Raw genomic sequence first — 17,998 nt, 5'->3', positions numbered from 1 at the left:
GGCTTCAACTTGTTGCATCAGAGTTGTTTGGTTATCGGCATTGTTTAAGCTTTGATCAAACAAGATTTGGAACTTTTTGTTCAGCATGTGTATCTAAGAAGTGAAGGCATCTCCATTGGGAAGGATCTGTAAGGAAAGTTTGTATATATGACTTCGGAGTTGCAATTATTTTGCAAGGACAGAGAATCACAGAGTGCTAGCTTGAAGCCAGTTTTAAGTTAGGAGGATAATATTGCAGTACAAAGGAATTGGCGACAAGTGGGAGAAAGCCCTATTTACAATAACAGTGATTACAAGTTGGAGATTCTGATATCAAGTTCACAGTGGAACCGCTCGAGTTGGCTTGGTTTACAGTGGGGTTGGCCATGTTTCCTGGTGCCTTCTGGTGTAGTTCTCTTCTTACATCATGGTATACGTATGAAACTTTGTATACTGAGAAGTGGTGCATGGAAGGTAAATTTGTTCGCTCTCAAGTCGTAATTAAGTGCCACACACTCAGAAAAAAATTATATTTGCATTAGCATTTGGAGAATCCTAAATAGGTTACACTAGGCCAAAAAAGCAAACAGACAACAGACCAAATTTGTTGTGTGATTTGGACGATCTGCGTTGTGTATCTGAGCGTTGTGTGATTAAAAATCGCACAACGGTGGAAACCCGTTGTGTGAATTACAATCAAACAATACTTATTTGGTTAAAACCGTTGTGCCTTCTCTCGGCAGATGGCAGCCACAGTTGCCGCGCAGTCATGCTGCCCATGTCATTGGCATCATTCACACAACGAAAGTTATTTCCGAGCCGTTGTATGAATGGCAATCAGACAATAGCATTTTATTTTCCCTGTTGTATGAGTTATCCTCACACTTCACTTTTGGAAATTTTATTGTTGTGTGTTAGTTTTAGATAACGTATTCTAGTTATTACAGTTGTGTGATTGTAAATCAGACAACGTATGTTTGTTAGAACCGTTGCATGTTATATAAGGATTCATTATGTGAACATCCAAATTGTTACTTCAGACAACATTATTAACATTAGAAATTATGTTGTGTGATAATCGTATTTTCTAGATTTTGTGCATTGATAATAATGCTCCATTTTACCTAATGAACAGTGACTAATTGTGTGAAGTTTACTATATTAGTGCTTGAAATCATTATCCAATGAACAATGATTAATATTTACGCCAAAAGCAATGTGATACATCAATAAAATTCCAATATATCCACCAAATATTGAATCCAAGTAACATGTCATTGCTATAAAGTTTCCTAGCTAGCTGAATTTACATGATGAAAGAAAATATATTTTGCTTCATTGCTTGGTATTCCATGCTTGATCACTTAGTGACTCTTTAGGCAACATTTCACTAGATATTCCCAAACTTGCAAACAGAATAAGCAAAATTCAAGGTTATGAAGGAATGATTCAAACTAATTAAAGCTAAAATAGAAGAAAACATTGCAAGGTAACATTACCAAGCCTTGTACACTAAGAGAAGCAAAGCTATAATATATGTGTAAGCATAACAAACAAATAATACAATTTGATCAAACAAACAAATAAGCATATATAACATGAAATCAGCATATGTAAACAACCCACTTACTCTATCATAGCTAAAAGTTTCAATTGATCAAACAAACAAACACGCATAACATGAAATCAGCAGATATAAACAACCTGATATTTTGACAGATAACAACTCTCAATAGCATGTGGCCTTAATTCCAGGCTAGTCAGTTTTGAGAGAGAGACTTGCAAATCAAAATCATCAGCCAAAATCACCCCAAAGATAAATGTAAGAGTTCACAAACAATCAAATCACTTACTCCTACAGCTAACAATGTTTAGCAGCCATAAAAAAATGGATACAATTGTGCAATTGTAATTAGATCAAGACCATCAGCAAATTGTATAGCAGCAGATAACATATAAGTATCTAAAGTGCCTAAACCAAATACAGAATGCACACAACCTGTATAAGTGAAATACCTGAAGGAGAATCTGGCTTTTGGTTTTATGCCAATAAATCAAACTGAACGACTTCCACAAATGCAACTAGCTTTGAAACCTTGCTCATATTTCCTTCCAGATCTCAGCAAGAACCTCACCTAAATGTCAGTCAAAGTTATTATTATCTAGTTTATAAGATTTAGCGGTTGTTGCAGCAACTAAAATAAGACATAAATGAAAAACTGATTTGCTATCTTTTTCTAGTGAAATTAATCTTACTTCATAAGCTCAACTTCAAACTCACAACTAATTCAAATCAAGCAAAAACTAACTCTAACAGGTTCTTGCATTGTCTTCAGAGATAAAGACTTGAAAACTAATCACCCACAAACAACTTGCACAAACTGAAAAGAGAATGATCAAACTAAACTAATAAATAAAGAAGTTGAGATCTTTATCACTATGAGAAAGAACAAATAGATGCAAAAGGAAACATAAAGAACATGATAGTGATACTGTTTTCAAAAATTCCTGCAACAGACCTGTAACTTTGAAAAATCATAACTAATTATAGAAAAATCATTTTTAGGAGATTTCAAGTCTCAAATATTCTGTAACAAGTCCACTACAAATTCTCAGGAGAAAATAACTTCAAATTATTAACAGAAAATTACAGTTTTACAGAAACAGTTTATATAACTGTAGTTTCTGATTTTCCTCTCATATGTCTTAACTGTAGTTTCTGAAATAATTTATATAAGTGATAGTCCAATTTGATAAGTACAACCAAACTCATATATAGTTTTAAAGAAAAGTGAGAACCGAAAGACAAACTATCAAAGATCATGTATCAGTTCAGTTTGTCAAAACTCAAGCTATTTGGAAATATAAAATTGAAACAGAGTATGAGTTAATAACATTACAGAACTAAAAGCTTATTCCAATAGGCTTCTATAAGAACAGAGCTTAATCAAAGAGAGGCTAAAAGATATCCATACGTGTATTTGAATATGAAGAGCTGCAAATCAATAGAAAGTAATCAAAGAATTGAGATTGAAATTCATAAGGTGTACCCTTTGTAAGCTTGATTTATATATTTCAATGAACAAACATGAGTACAAATAGATACAAGCCAAAGCTATCAGGTACAATTGTAATCAAACTAAACAACTATAAGGGCCAAAGATAAGATATACTAGACTCTCTTCAGATCAGATGAGGCGGATCTAATTGTGCAAGAGGAGAATAGAATCCAGTGCTAGAATAAAATCGACACAGATCCAAGCAAATAAGCATCAAAACTATGAACCATATTACTAAGCAAATAAGCATCAAAATTGTGAACCAGAAACTATACAAAAACAAAAACGAATAGAACTAATGTATACCACCAAGATATGTATGAAATGAAGCCAAACAGGTATTGAAGGTATATTCATCATCCATGCCGCGACCGCTTTAGTTAAAATTTCCACAACAGGGTCAGTTACCAATCAAAATCACAGTAAAAAATGAAAAACGAAAATCAAGAATGAAATTCATACTTTAAAGATACTAAAAACTTCTCACAAGACTCAAAATCATACAAGAATCAATAGATGAAAAAATACTGCAGAGCCATTCAAACAGAAATTCACATACACAAAAAAAAAAAAAAAAAAAATCTACAAAGAACAAACCCTAACCTCGAGTTGTGAAGGCGAAGGCGACGAAGGTAATGGAGTCTAGGGTGGAAAATCTCGGGTCTTGGATGAGGATCGAACTTGTAACGGAGTCGCCGTCGCTCAACTACAGGGTCGCACCAGATCCTTTGGCCAAGCACTTCCGGCGTCACCGGAGACTTATCTGGATAAGTCATGGGGAGAGGCAGCGCCGCCGTCGAGTTCTGTCAAGGCTGATTTAGAAATCAAATTCACATAAAATCAAGCACATAATAACCTTTTGAAAAACCCAAAAACTTAATACAGATTTAGAAATCTAAGAATGAACAGATCGAAGAGAAAGGTTCCTAGTGACGCCGAGAACCAAATGTTCTGCTTTCGTGGGTGTTACGGGCTTTCTATTGGATTCTGGGTAGTCACGGATTCGAATGAAGAACTGAAATTGTAGTTTAGAGACGGGTGGCTTTTAAGAACTGGAGACGATGCCCAGATTGTGGGGTTTTCGCTGGGGTTTTGATTGGATTTGGTGGAAGAAGGTGACGGAGCCATTAAGTGGAGTTAGGGTTGATTTGCAGAGAGAAAAGTGAAATTGGGGACAATGAAAGCTTGAGAGAGAGAGATTCCTGATGTTGAAGGGGAGTCCAGGTTTCTGGAAAGAGTGAGACTTCGAGGAGAGGAGTGAAAACTGAAAAGACTCGAAGCAAATCCCCTATTTTGTCCAAGTGTGGAAACGACGTTATTCTGTCCAGTACATCAATAAAAATTTGCTCTTTTGGGGGGAGGGGGAGGGATGCATGGCATTTTGGGGCACATCCATCCCAATTTATCTTCCTCATATACACAACACAAAATAACAAACTGTTGTGTGATATTTTGCAAGTTACTCCTACAACAGATTTAACTATTCTGTTGTGCTATGTAGTACCAATTTGGAGCCAAGTTAGGAGGGAAATTTGCCGCTATTTTTTTTTTCATTCACACAACGAACTATTCTTGTAAGTGTTGTGCAATCACCTTCTACATAAAAACTTCAAAATTTTTATGGCCTTATACAACGTAAGGTTCTTAATTGTGTTGTATGATTGACTTTCCATCATCACACAACATCTTTTTTTTTTCGTTGTGTAAAAAGTGTTGTATATTGAGGTTATTGGCCTAGTGTTATTCAAGTCTTTACATAATACTTATTCATGAGTCATGACTACCTTGTACTCAAAAGAAAACAATAGCATCAAAAGATAATTATTCATAATGTTATTGACATTCAGCAGTGTCAGTACACATTATTCAAACCATAAGGGCAGTTTTATAATTTATTTGTTAACTGTTTATGTAAAAGAGAATTCGAGAGAGATTGATGAGAGAATTGTATGTTCATTATTGAGAATAGGAGCCCTATATATAGGGATTCCAAAGTAAATGTTCTAATGTTATAAGAAAAACTAATCCGAGTAGAACTAGGAATTCTAAAACCTTCTCTCCTATTACAACCATGAAACTAATCCTAGTTTGATTAGGCACACAAAGCTGATTTCTTTCAACATTAACATAATTAATTCAAAAACGGAAGGAATCCGACCGCAAAGGATTGAAATTTGCACATGGGCCTTGCACGCTAACACAGGGGAATTCAAGAAAACAGGCCTCCTAATGAAAAATTCTAGGCTAAAAGTGTAAGTAACGGTAATTTGCTAAACTCTAGAAAGGTGGGCCTGCTAAGGTTTCTATGTTACGTCAAGCCCGCAATCCAGTTGAGTGGGTACCAAACCTAATTCGAGCCCAATTCTGAATACTAATCCGAACACCATCCGGATAGAGATACAAATCGGCTTCAGAAGAATCCTACTATAAATACATATAAGAAGGCGGGAACCCATCATCTCATCTTGTCTCGTTCTCATATATCTCAAACGCAAAGGAAACTGAGACAGAAAACCCGAAAGAGACTCACTCGTCTATGTCCCACAAAAAATGTCTTAAATTAGCCGAAGCCAGCGATGGCGAAGAAAGAAGGCATCGTCTGGTTCGGCATTGCTGCCCTCTTCAGAAGCACAAGAAGCACAGGTGTGATGGATGCGTGATGAAGAAGAAGAAGAAAATAAGAGTATCAGAGAAGGTGAAGAAGACAATGAAGAAGTTGAAGCTGGAGGAGGAGGAGGCTAAGAAGTCACTCTACATATGTTTCGTTGAACAACGCGAGGGTGGGAGCGTCGCTATTGTTGTTCGTACCATCAAATTATCCGACTTATTATCCTCCGATGAAGAATTGCAATTGCGGCAAGTGGCTTATAAGGCCGGGGAAGATGTTCCCGATTTTGTTGGTTGTGCTGTTTTCGACTCCCAAATCATTTTCGCCGGTGGCGTGAGCCCCAGCTTGGGTTCCGGTGACAGATTTCCGCCAATAGGTTCTGAACTCTGGAATAGAGATGTTCATGCCTTTGAGGTTCATGACAATGTTTTCAGGAAGATGGATGCAACTTTACAGAGAGGGAAATTTTCCCCTATGATGGTGGAGCTGGGCGGGAAAGTGTACGCTCTTTCCTATGAGCTGATCGCTGATCCTCCATCATTCGAGGTATTTGACCCTAAAATAGGCCTGTGGAAGGGTTTGCCCCAACCTCCATTTTTCCAACCCGGATGTCGATATGACTCTCATACTTCCTTCTTTTATGCAATTGCCGGCACCAAGATGTTTGTGTCCCATGACAAATGTCCGGTGTTCTGCTTTGACGTGGCACACCCAGACAGAGAATGGAGACTAGTCCCTACTATGTGTGGAGGCGGCCCTTTTCCTTTTATGGGCAACGCTTTCGTCCTGGACCTGCCGGAGCACCATGATGACAAGAAGAAGATCATGTTTGCTTATATTCATGATACGTGGCGGCTGGGAGTTTATCTTTTTTCCTTGGAGGAAGGTCAGGAATCCATTGCACCGATTGGTTATTTGAAGCTGCCATGGTGGCCTTATGAATTGGGTTCGGCAGCAGGCTGTGATTTTGTCCACATAGGAGGTCAGAAAGCCTGCATTCTTATCACCGAATTTAACCTTCCTTATGGTGAAGGACCTGACTATAAGCCAGGGACTTATAAGAAGCGGGGGGTTGCGATACCATTTCAATTTCAAGTTGATATCACTAAGGTGGACAGGGACGAGAAGAATTGTTTCACCCTCCAATTCATGACTCCTCGCACCTTCGAATTCCAGACCAACCGATCCACTTTTCCTCTACCTTTTACGGTTGGCTGCTTTCTGCTGTAATAAGTTTGTTCCATTGCTTAAGATATGGTCTTCGAATTAGAATAATTTAGCGGTCTGTATTTGTATTGTGTATTCTCCTTTATCAGATAATCGTTTCACTCAATGATTAATATTACTTGTTGCTACGCCCGCGCGCTGCTGCGGGGTTATTGTTTGTTTGTCTCTTCTACTGCTTTTGCTCGGAACATCATTTAACCAAAGTCACAAAAAAAGAGTAAGAAAAGAAAGTACTCCATTTTTTTTTTCATATATAAAAGAAACAAAGTACAATTGAAGAGGGGGGCATCGACCTTACCTCTTATGAAAGAAAAATTACAACGACCATACCATGAAACTGAAAATGAAAGAGCACAAAACAAAGTGCAAATACAACTGAGAAAAATACTCTGGAAACCCAAGTAAAGATCCAAAATGGAAGGAAGCACATGAACTTGGGAAAAATAGACAACAGTAAGAAATATTGCACAGAGAACCTGAAAAACCAAAAACTTGTCAATATAAAAAAATTAAGATCAATAATCAACAAACAACAGTAATCAAAATTTAAGATAACATCTCAGCATTCGAAAGAAGAATGATCTCCGACCATTAGTCAATTTCTGAACAAACCTAGACAGATCAACTGTGCCTACACTTGGATCAAAAGGCTCAAATCCAATTAGGTTGCATGCGATTCAATTTCTCAAATACTACTGCAGCTATGCTAATCCAAAGGTAGCTTGAAATTGGCACCAAATAATAATATGCAGAAAACTCTTGCTTTGGGTGCAGCATTATAAGCCAAAAGCCCAAAATCCAGAGGATCAATCCTGCTTATATCGCTCAGCACTGCCGAAAACATTTTCCCTTGCCACACTTCAAAATTTACTCTTAATCTATTTCTAGGTATCTTTAGATTTCTTTATGTTCAGAGGTTAACATAAATTTCTGCCATGACAAACATCTCAAACAATATTAGAATAAATTTTCAGTGTGTAAGGCTAGCAATGTACAAGAACAATATATATATATATATATATATATATATATGGTTTTATTCCTTTTTGTTTTCTGGTTTCCGAATGTGTGTATGATTTATATACTCTATTCTGGTCTTTATCAGTTGGTTTTCCCAAGTGTAGTCATCATAAGCTTAGACTGCAGATTTATTGCTTTACTCTAAATTAAAAGTAAACACCCTCGAGAAATGGAGGAAAACAATCGAAAGCCAAAATTGAAATTCTGAGCTTGGTTAGATACGACCTATAAACATGCGTCTTCAATACAACTATTCATTAATAGCATCTATGACGAAGATTAGAACCTTAGCCTCTTTCGTCCTAACTTAACAGTTAATCAACTGAACCTTCACTCTAACCACTTGCAGATCAACCGATGACAGTTTCCACACACACAGCTATCAAAACAAAAACCAATACAACAAACATCAACAACAACGAAGCATTTTAAACCTTAACCAAAATACTATCGATGTTCATAATCAGATTCCGAATTCACATATTTCAAACAAAAAAGGATATTTAAAATGAATTTATTTCATACAAACAGATAGTTCAATTCTAAAACAAACAGAAATTTTGAAGGATGGCTCTTATAATTTTTTTGGTATTAATCTTGGCGGCTGACCTTGATACTCTGGACAAACCCTGGCTCTTATAATTATATCGCATTGTTCAAATCACCACTCTCAGAATAAAAACACCATCGCATTGTTCAAATCTTACAATAGCTACCTAGCTACTCAGCTACTGTATATCACAGTAACAATCAATGACTGACAACCTCAAAAACAAAACAAAAAAGACATTGTAAACTTATCCTATCCTACCCATTCAGGCCATAAAACCCAGAAGCCAAAATCTTAAAAAGATGAAAACTTTCAGATCGAGATTACCTTTTAAATGCTGCAGATGCTATTGGAGTATCAAATCGAAAGAACAGATACAAAAGAGCCTCTTCGCCCAACACAGACCGATTAACAAACCTAGATTTGCCCAAATCTCCAATCTGATCATGAGAAGAAGAAATCGTTGAAATCAAAACATAAAAGAAGATCGGGAATTAACGAAAAAAATTGGTAAAAAAGAAAAAGGGAAAAACGGATTGCCACCTAAAAACCCTCTACCGCTCTCGGATGTTTGGGCTGTTTCGTCTCTGAGACAACATATCTCTCTCCCGATGGTCTCCATCACCCTTATCCGTAAAATTATGGCAAAATTGTAGTTGAGGCGAGTAGGAAGGGCAAAACCGTCACTCCATTTCTGGCCTGAGTGAACACTAACTCATCTTTGGTATATAGTAAACTAGTTAGAAATCCCGCGCTTTGCTGCGGGTGGTATCACTTCGATCAAGTTGTATAACAATTATCAATTGCTTTCTAACTGAACTAACAACTAATAGTAATCAAATGAAGTTATCTAGTTCACAAAGGGGAGGGAGCCCAAGTACTTTTATAGTCTTCTCCATGTTCTAACCATTTAACACATTCCTCCTGCACATAATAGAAGATACCAGCAAAGCAAGTGTGAGACTTCGCTCAAACAGATTCCAATTCAACATGAGTTTAAATTAAGTTGAAGAGACTTGGTGTCTAAAAAGAAAGGAAGCAAATTCTTGTAACACCTACCATATGGATCACATATTTTGAGCATAAGTGCCCAATTTTAATGAGGTTGTACTGCCTACTGCCTTTGAATGTTTCTAATGCCTAAAATCAAAATTTTTGTATAGTCAGGTTGGAAAATTGGCAAAAAAGAATAAAAATAAAGTTAGAGGACCAGTTATGATCTACCAAATACACAGTATCTGTACAAAGGATATCAAGTTAGAGGACCAGTTATAAGCAGTGAAAAAAGCATTAACATATCAGTTATAGGACCAATTATAAGCAGTGAGAAAAGGTAATGAAATATAATCAGTGAGCAAGGAGCAAAAAGGATAATATTGTTCCAGCAAACAAAGTGAGGAGTCCAAAATTTCATCTGTCAACTCTTTGTTAACAAATCATGCGTATCTGTTACTACTTAGAACCATAGTAGATAGGCTATACTGATCTATACAGGGACGGAAAAGAAGTGCATTGATTTGGAATTAACTCAAGCATAGGACACCAATTGCAGAACCAACCAATTTAGAAATTTAACCAACAAAACTCAAAAGCATAAATAAGAATGTCAATGCAGGCAGTTCAGGGATTTATAGGGTCTGATGAGTTGACAAGGCAGCTTAACCATACTAATGTCACTCTAGTGCCAAAGGTAGATGATCCGGAATATGTGACTCAATTGAGACCTATCAGTTTGTGCAACGTCATTTACAAAATCGGCTCCAAGGTGTTAGCTAACCGGTTGAAGCCTCTTCTCAAGGACATGATCTCGCCATATCAGAGTGCCTTCGTTCCGGGGAGATTGATTTCTGATAATTCTTTAGCGGCTTTTGAAATCTCACATTTTCTAAAGCGTAGGAGGAGAGGTAATGTTGGCTATGGAGCCTTGAAGCTTGACATGAGCAAAGCTTATGATAGGGTGGAGTGGCAATTTCTAGAATATGTCATGATTCAGTTTGGCTTTAGTGCAGTATGGGTGAACTGGATCTTATGCTGTGTTAGAACGGTTTCTTATTCATTTGTGCTAAATGGTGAGCCTAGGGGGAACCTCATCCCGTCTAGGGGTTTACGACAGGGTGATGCTATTTCACCATACCTGTTTCTACTTTGCGCCGAGGTGTTGTCACGGTTGATTCTACAAGCTGAGACTGATGGTAGATTGCATGGGGTTTGCATAAGCACAGGTGCGCCTTGTATTTCACACTTATTTTTTGCTGATGACTCTTTTATTTTCTTCAAAGCAGCACTCGAGGATACATTGGTGTTGAAAGAAATTCTTGGCGGTTATGAGCGCATGTCAGGTCAACTTGTTAACTATCAGAAAAGTAGCGTTTCGTTTAGCAAGAATGTGCAGCGGACTTTCCAGGATGATATTTCAGCTATCTTGAATGTGATGAGGGTTGAGAAGCATGACAAATACCTTGGCCTTCCCATAGAGATTAGCTACTCAAAAACTGAAGCTTTCAACTTTCTAAATGAGAAAATCAAGAAAAGAACGAAAGGTTGGCGTGAGAAGACCCTTAGTGCGGCGGGGAAGGAGGTACTTATCAAGGCAGTGGCTCAATCCATCCCAACTTATGTTATGAGCTGCTTTGAAATTCCTATACACATGTGCAATGAAATGCATAGCTTGATGGCTAAGTTTTGGTGGGGATCGACAGAAGACAATAGGAAGATACATTGGCTCTCGTGGGAAAGATTGTGTTGGCCTAAATCAGAGGGTGGCCTGGGATTTCGTAACATGCATCACTTTAACCTTGCCTTACTAGCCAAGCAAGGCTGGAGGATCATCCAGAACCCTCATTCATTAATTTCCCGGCTTCTGAAAGCAAGGTACTTCCCTAATTGTGATTTTATGAGTGCTTCTGTTAATGGTGATATGTCTTTTGCATGGCGTAGTATTTTGAAGGGAAGGGAGGTACTACGTAGGGGCCTTCGTTTTCAAGTGGGCAGTGGTTCGAATATTAGAGTTTGGGAAGATCCTTGGCTTCCATTACCTTACCATTTCAAACCGTTCACTCAACCTATGGAGGGCCTGGAATCACTTGTGGTTGAGGACCTAATTGATCAAGAAAGGATGGAGTGGGCTGTTCCATTTTTGCATGAAATCTTCTCGCAAACTGAGGTTGATGTGATTGCAAGTATTCCCCTCAGTGTACGGGCTCCAGATAATAAGAGAGTTTGGCACTGGGACAAACGAGGTGTGTATAGTGTCAAGAGCGGCTACCATGCCTACAGGCTCACAGAGAATGTGTCAAATTTGGCCTCATCTTCGAGAAGTTCGGGCAGGGCAGCTGGTTTACATTGGAAGGAGTTATGGAAGGCACGAGTGCCTCCCAAAGTCCGTTCCTTCATCTGGCGGATGCACAGGGAGATTATTCCTACCCGGGCTGCTTTGGCTAAGAAATGTGCAATCTCGGACTCAAGTTGTGTGTTTTGCAACAATTACCAAGAAGATGCTTTGCATGTTTTTAAAGGCTGTAAAAGAGTTGAAGAATTTTGGAACCTGAGCCCTCTTAAGTTAAAGGTACGTTCCCACCCTTTTACTAATGTGTCTGCATGGCTCTTGCATGTTTGTGAACTATTGCCCAATCATATGATAGAGATGTTCTACATGCATTTGTGGGCTTTATGGGTGGCACGTAATGACGTGGTCTGGAAGGGGACTTCTTTTTGTCCATTTAATACCACAACTTGGGCTACTAAGCTATTGCAAGAGTATCATGATGCCCACCCTGTCAAGATGACGAAGAAGGTGAGGCAGAGAACCAAATGGAAGCTGCCCCCGAGGGGGAGACTCAAGCTAAATACTGATGGTGCTTTCTTTAGTGAGACTGGTAAAGGCGGAATTGGGGCAATCATTAGAGATGAGAACGGTGTGTGCGTAGCTGCCATTGCTCGTCCCTTTTCCCATGTTCGATCTGCTATTCAAATGGAATTTGAAGCTATGAGAGCAGGACTCCTACTTCTCATTCACCAAGATATGGATAACGTGGACATTGAAACGGACTGTACCATGGTGATTGATGCACTTAATAGAGACACAGAAGATTTATCTGAGGTAGGATGTATTGTAGAGGATTGTAAAGCTTATTTGCGTTCAATTCCTTCTTCATCACTCTGCTCTATTTATCGTGAAGCAAATGGTGTGGCACATAGATTGGCCCATCTTGCTAGTGTTGATTACTTAGATGATTATTGGTTAGATGAGACACCTGTGATTATCCAGGATGTTCTCTATGAGGATGCTTGTACTAGTACTCGAGGTTTAGGTAATATGTCCCCTCGCTGTACAATTATCCATCTATTATTAATAATAATTCCGGGCGTGGGGCTGAGCCTCCCAGTTAGGCTGGGTTCCAAACCCCGTTTCAAAAAAAAAAAAAAATAAGAATGTCAAATTAGGATAAAAGCTAAATGATTTAATTCGCCAATAAAAATGCCATGCTGGTACTCCTTCAAATTTCAAAATAGTAATTGCTGCAGGTCCATATGTACAGCATATGCAAACCCAGAGAGGGCATAACCAATAGCTAAGCTGATCATTGTTACTGATCAGAAAAATGTTCAATTTTTTAGAGCAGCACATAAGTTTTAGATGACTCTAAAAGAGTATATTTCTGTTTTGGTATACCCTTCAACACTTTAGGAACTGGGAATGTTTTCATGAAAGAAGTGTCTTTTCAAGGGAAATTATGAGTTAAGTACTCATGGAAAGTGGACTTGGGGGAATTCTTTACAATTTGATTAGAATAATAGTACAGGCATGACGGGGAAAAAAATGAGATTAGAATCATTTCATTGTGGAAGTTCTTCATAGAGATGAAGTTGAGCATTTTGTCCATTCATATATAGTATGTTGTATCATCAAAATTTCATATACAGAGAACCAAAATTTACAGTAAATCCGGAAAAGCATAGAACCAATCACTCTAGGAACCCAGAACACAAATAATACAAAGATTACAAAGCACATGCAATGAAAACCCAGAATCGATCATATACAGAGGAGAGTCTATACCTTGACAATTTGATTGAGAAGAGCAACCCAGATTTTCGCTTCTTGAATATCACTCTCTCTCTCTCTCTCTGCGGCTGTCAAGGATGGCTTTCTTTCTACTCGCTCTCCCTGAACCAACACTCTTCCCTCTTAGCCACCAAAATTGAGAAGGCAAGCAGTAGACCTACTCTTTCAATAAAACAACGCCCATCAGCATTTCGTTTTAGCAAAGAGAGAGGCAAAATAAGAACAAATTGGTAACATGCTGAGCCAATTTGGCTAGCCTCACACCATATCCAAGCACCAATTGAGACTGAGCCAAATTATACCTATCAACAACTCACTCGAATAAGATTGAAATCTGATTCAATCGAAATTAGAAAGAAAAAAACTCACACATGCACAAAGTCTCAAACTTGAGAAATCGATTGAAGCACCACGCTAGTGATGACGTCGGCTCAAGATGAATACCGAACAGAAATCGCTGAGATGGGAGGAGAGGGAGTGTAGTGAGAACAAAAGAAACAGTCCATAGAAGAAAGAAGAAACCGATGGAAAAAGCAAGGGCAGAACCGGCATTTTACTGTTAAATGAACAGTATGAACAGTCACGGAAAATATAAGACGCTAGCAAAAGCGCCCACGCTACGCTGCGGGATTGTTGCTGATAATTTTGTATGTAAGGCTCTATAACCCTGTTGATGAGTTCACTCAATCAGTTAAAGCAAGACAATAAGCTGAATGCATTCACTTGTCAAGATCAAGAGACCAGCCATAATGCTAACAAAAGGTATGCAGAAAAAGAAGAACAATCAAATGGTCCATAAAATTGATTTGGCAATAGGCCAACTAATGCAAAACTGAAATCAGCATTACCACTCTGGGATCAAACATCATCACAATACAATCATTTCAAACTTAAGGTGTTTGTGTGTGTTAGATCTGCAAATGTTAGTAACAGCACTCCTTCCTTCTATCAGCAATCTACAGAATCTACAGTCCCTTAAGCTCAACAGGTGCTACAGACTTGAACAACAACTGAGAGATATTATAAAGAGGATCAGCATAGGCATTGTAATTGCTTTAAAGGTCAGCTTCTTCTTGAGCATCTTGATCTCAGCTTCTAGAGTTTCCTGCAAAAGAATGGAAAACTTTCAGAATAAAAACGGGCTGTACATGTACACATTTTAATTACCAATTTGCATTGCACTTCTACAAAAGCATTAAGGGAAAGCTAGAATAGCACTAATTTAATACGCCAGTTTCATATTTTTTTATCTGCTAGCTAAAAGAACCAAATATTAAGTACTTAATGGCACTTACTAAATGCAGGACAATTATAAAACTATATAACTCCACAAAACATTTTTATGGAGATAAAACTGAGCTTGTGAATGCTCTTTCCAGAGGACTAATGACCACACTCTGACAGACTCTTGACTGACCGAAGCCACATTTGCATCCCAACAAAGAGAGTGCACCTCTGTGGAGTGCCATGTATAAGTTTAAAATATTGTGTTGTCTGATTAGTAACAACATATGACAATATAACAGATTTTTTGCAAGTCAACAGATCAATGAAACTGTTGAGAATTTAGTGAAATAAATAGCAGCTAATCATACCTGCAATGAATGTGTGTGCCTATCACTCAGCATCGATAAATTGTCCAATTCTTGGCTGGAACCTCGCCTGTGCTAAACTTCCCTGCATCATAAAATGGCTAAGATTTAGAACAAAAACAAACCAGAATTACTGGCAACTTTCAAAGAATTAAAGTAGATCCCAAAATTAAACCTTAGAAACACAAATGCACGAATACTGATTAATACTCCAAAAGCGAATGTCATTGTTCACATCACATGAGAAAAAAAGGTCATTGTTCTTAGGGTGGAAATCAAGTGACATTAAATGATAATTTGGCTGCAATAATGAACCCCAACACTTCAGAAATCAAAGAAAATTAATAATTTTCAGCTAGGGTGAACCACTATATTTCAAACAACTTGGTTTGTACTTCTTATCATTTAATATATATTGAAAATTTATTTTCTGTCGGGAATCAAAGAGATATGAGATCATATACAGTAGTTGACTCTGAATTCATGCTAATCTACCATAATACTTATAACGTCCCGAACCTTAATTTACGGTTTTACTAGACATTTGGACTGTAAACGACTTTTACTTTTACTTTTATTGTCGTTTTGGTACTTTTAGTAGCCCTAAAGTTGACTTTTTGCTCGGGTCAAAATTCGAGAAAATATTCTTCATGAAAGTCGTAGGGGACGTTAAACCGAGCGCGTGCATATGTAGTACGCTAAAATCGGAGTTCGTACGCGAAAGTTATAAGCGAAAGATTAAAGTTACTGTTTATGGTTACTGTTTACGGTAACTTTCTATAAATAGCTGAGTTACTGTGGTAGATTTCCATTTTCGGAAATCTACCGAATTTTCTCTCTCCTCTTCCCCGATTTTCCTTCCCCTTCTGCCGTTTTCTTCCACCGGCGAATTCTTCCGTTTCCAGCCACCCCACGACGGAATCCGGGCACCGGCAAGCTCGCCTCCTCATCCTTGTCACGCCTGTGGTGGTGTTTTGCGGTGGCTCGGCCGGTGGAGCTCGGAATTGAGCCGTGAAGTTCACTATAGCAGTTTGGGAGTTTTGTCGATTTCCGGCGATTCCGGCCGTCTCCGGCCACCAAACCGGCCTCGAAAGTACAGTTTTTGCCAAGGATCATTTTCCCTCTAGCCTTGAGCCACGATTTGCAGTGTAGAGGGAGAATTGATCAAAACCCGATCCTAGGGTTCTTGAGTTTTCTGGGTTTTTCTTCACCGGCCGGATTCAACTGTTTAAAGGTAAAATTGGGATGTGTTGTAGTTGAGAAAAATGATCAGTGTGTTGAGCAGGTGCTGTTGTCAAAATTTGGTGGCCATTGGAGGTGGTGGCCACCGGCGCGTGAGCCCCAAGCGCCGCCACTGTGGGTGGCGCGTGGAGGCGTGTAGGGCAGTGCTTTGATTCCGGTTTTTAGCCCATTAAATCCTATAAATTGTGTAGAGCTTGTATGTGAAGTTTGGTAATTTTTGGAGAAACTTGGAATTAATTATGAATTTTTGAAGTTTAGGGTTTCGATTAACGAATTACGAGAATCCGACCGTCGGATATCTCCCGGTTCTGCCTTGGAACCTTTAAATTAATGAATTGGTATTAGTGGTATAATTTGGGCTGAATCCGAGGAGAATGAGAGATGTAATTTATGAGGAATTGAGTTTAGGAATCATATTAAATTGTTGAAGAATTATTCACGGAATATAATTGTGTACAGGACGACGTACCGAGCTATTGCTCGATGACAGAACTCGAATGCGTGACCGTCGGAATAGTACTGTGAGTGGACCTTTTGTTTTAAATAATGATGCATGCGCTTATTTTCTTGAATTAATGCTTTATTTATTTATCATATTACTTTCGAGCATATTATTTGTTCCGGAATTTCAGTTTGGTTTATCTCATGGATTTGCTTTCAATAATGATTTTCTGAGATGGATTATGATTTACCTCGGTCATGAATTTCGGATATTAATTTCCGTTATGCTCGGTTTCGAAATTATAATTTTTGCTGACTTTCGACGAATTATTTTCCGAGGTGATTCCGGAATTTCATATTTATTTTCATTCATCGATTTGAGATTTCTGAAAGATTTTTCGAAATGGGATTTCGATGGAATTATTTCTTGATTATTTAATCGATCTTTGGTTTTGGCATTGAGAATGCCTTAGTAATAAATTCGGTTTGAGAATTATGACTATTTGAAGATTTTATGGTGTGCGGGTCACGTCATTGGAATATGCTTATTTCTCTCCTATTTATTTTGGAATTTGAGATTATCTTGGCGTGTGGGACACGTCGTTGGAAATTCATTTACGAGAGATGGGGAAGCTTTATGTACTTAAGGATTTACTTGGTTTTCGGGTTTCTTTTGCCATACTTTGGGTGACTTATCATTGCTAGCATTGATTTTCCGCCTTTGTGGCGCAGGTTACTGTCTCTGTGACAGTAATTCCGTAGCCCGGTATCCTATCGCTACACTTAGTGGCGTAAGGGTATATTACGGGAGTAATGGGAGTATTTTAGCCTGGGAGGCTATCACCCGAGCCTGGGAGGCTCACTTGTATGGCTATCGCCTTCCCCTACTCACTTTACTACTTAAGCTAGCGGGGCTAGCTCGATTTTCGTTTAACCAGCGGGGCTGGTCTTATTTTCCATGAGTATCAGAGTTCCAACTTTTTCTTTTAAATCGTATGTGACTAGCGGGGCTAGTCGGTTTACTTGAGTGGAACTCCTCTTGTTTTATTTTTGTTAATCATTGCATGCATCGGGAATTTTTTAAAGAAATAAATGTGGGAAAGTATAAAATCCATTTGGTTTAAAATTGTTTATTTTTGTCCACTCACGCTAACGTATTTTATGTACTTTCCCCTGGGTTCTTCGGTTTCAAATGCCCAGTTTGCAGCCGAATTG

General features: G+C 38.3%; 2 long non-coding RNA genes across 2 annotated transcripts; both read right to left on the bottom strand.

Moving 5' to 3' along the window:
- Nucleotides 1-7,918: 7,918 nt before the first annotated feature.
- On the bottom strand, nucleotides 7,919-9,173 carry LOC112187927. The gene is made up of 3 exons (XR_002931254.2): nucleotides 8,987-9,173; nucleotides 8,771-8,883; nucleotides 7,919-8,272 (listed from the first exon to the last, which is right to left on the bottom strand). It is a non-coding gene; the product is annotated as an uncharacterized LOC112187927 (long non-coding RNA).
- A 104-nt stretch (nucleotides 9,174-9,277) lies between these two features.
- On the bottom strand, nucleotides 9,278-14,004 carry LOC112187916. Its single transcript, XR_005806329.1, has 3 exons — nucleotides 13,878-14,004; nucleotides 9,503-9,583; nucleotides 9,278-9,367 (listed from the first exon to the last, which is right to left on the bottom strand). It is a non-coding gene; the product is annotated as an uncharacterized LOC112187916 (long non-coding RNA).
- Between the last annotated feature and the right edge of the window lie 3,994 nt (nucleotides 14,005-17,998).

The sequence above is a fragment of the Rosa chinensis genome, chromosome 1, assembly GCF_002994745.2.
Source record: "Rosa chinensis cultivar Old Blush chromosome 1, RchiOBHm-V2, whole genome shotgun sequence".
Lineage (NCBI taxonomy): Eukaryota > Viridiplantae > Streptophyta > Magnoliopsida > Rosales > Rosaceae > Rosa > Rosa chinensis.
Note: the sequence above shows the minus strand (reverse complement) of the source record. Positions and strands in the feature narration are given on the sequence as shown.